This window comes from Echinops telfairi, unplaced genomic scaffold (assembly GCF_000313985.2).
Source record: "Echinops telfairi isolate 266 unplaced genomic scaffold, ASM31398v2 ScPeMD7_70;HRSCAF=299, whole genome shotgun sequence".
Lineage (NCBI taxonomy): Eukaryota > Metazoa > Chordata > Mammalia > Afrosoricida > Tenrecidae > Echinops > Echinops telfairi.
In genome coordinates this window covers 26,731,669-26,733,648 of record NW_022103968.1, presented here as the reverse complement: position 1 = coordinate 26,733,648, position 1,980 = coordinate 26,731,669, and positions in this window count along the sequence as shown.

The window sequence follows — 1,980 nt, the reverse complement described above, 5'->3', positions numbered from 1 at the left end:
CCTATTGTACTGCCCCTTCCTGTGATGTGTGGTTACCTGTAATGATGCCCCCCTAAGGAGATATAACTCTTGGTTAGCAATAACGTAGGGGGAGGACCACCAAGTGGGGCTGAGGTGAGCATGCTACCATGAATTGTGTCTGATTCCATTATTCCAATCTCTCCTCTACCTTTCATGCTCTCTATGACTTTAGTATGATCTTTACTTATTATCACTGTACAATTGCACCTACTGGACATGTGATGATTTGTTAGGGACCCTCCTCTCCCCACAATAACCCTTCAGAAATAGTAATGGGGGGTGGACAGTAGGGGATAGGGAGGGATAAAAGGGAGCTGATATCAAGGAGTTCAAGACAAAAGAAAATGTTTTGAAACTGGTAGCAATTGTACAATACTGCTTGATGTAATTGAACTATGGAATGTTATGATATATGTAAGAGTTACCAATAAAATGGCAATAACTAAATAAATAAAACTTTAAAGATGTCTTTTACAACAGAATTGTCCAGTGCAATTTTGATTTCTTGGCCTTTGCTTCCACAACCTTTTCTCCATTTATCTTGATGTTATCTACTGGTCCGGTTGTAAGGATTTTTGTTTTGCTTTGTTTACTAAATTGCAATCCATACTGAATGCTGCGGTATTTCATTTTAATCAGCTAGTGCCTTGAGTCTTCTTAGCTTTCAGTACACAAAAATTTAAAAAAGGGGAAGGACAAGATAGATGCATCTTGAGGTGTGCTCCAACAGTTCCTAAACACCAGTCTGAAACCACGTGTCCAACTTAAAAAACCCTGGTCGATCACCTGATTGCCATTCAACAAACCTTTATTGAGCTCTTAATACATAATCCTGGGAGCAGTAACAGGTAAAACAAATCACATTTTCAAGACTATAGTATAACAAAGTGATGGATATTCATATATGCAGTTAATTTTAATGTATCAAGACAGTGAATTATCAAGGGAAAGCTCAGAACAGATTAAATTTAAAATGCCTAAGAATTCAAAGAAAAATTCCATGTCAATATCAGAACATTTCCTAGGGGAAGATAAAGATGGAGTTAAAACTTAAAGAAGTAAAAAAGGATAGGGCCTGGGAAATGAAAGCGAAGCAACACAACACACTGCCCGCACCTGGCCTGGGTCATAAGTGCAATACAAATCCAGACTAAAGTTTAGAAGGCCATGTACTGAGTAGGCAAGATGAATGCGTATTACCAGCTGTATGATATTGGGCAACTACTGGAGTTATGCTGTATTGTTTTGGTTAGCCTCTGGGTTCAGCCTTGATGGTAACCATTGCCTGGGCAACCAGTGTGAACGAGGGCATGCGACCTGGTTTTAAGCCTTTTGCATGCAGCCTCCAGGGTACTGGCTCTTGATCAAGAGAAGCAAAGATGAAAGGATGGCCAGAATTCATTAAGAATAGATGCTGTCCGCCAACACAGTGGCCAAATTGTGTAGCACCAGAGCCCATCGTATCCTGGCTGAGAGATTACTACTGAAAAAGATTTGTCATGTTTTCTCTCTCTTGGCGCTTAGAGAATACCTTGGTTCCTGCTCATATCCTAAGCAGTTCCTCCAGTCTCCTGAAGATTCTGTGAACCTCTTATACTCTTCCAATACAGTTAATTTTTGCTTATTGTAGCCAGGGTCCATTTTTGACACTCTTAATCAAAATAATAATAATGATAATTAAGTGATACAACACTTAATGTCCACATAAGCGCAATCAATTCTTCACCAAACATCTACTGAGGTATTTCTTTGTGTTTAGATTTCCCTTAAGATTGAAGATACAGAGTTGAAAGAGGCCTCATGGCAACTAGAGAATGAGCAAATTGGGTGCATAAGCAAATGTGGTGAAGAAAGCTGATGGTGCCTGGCTATCCAAAGATATAGTGTCTGGGGTCTTAAAGGCTTGAAGGTAAACAAGCAGCCATCTAGCTCAAAAGCAACAAAGCCCACATGGAAGAA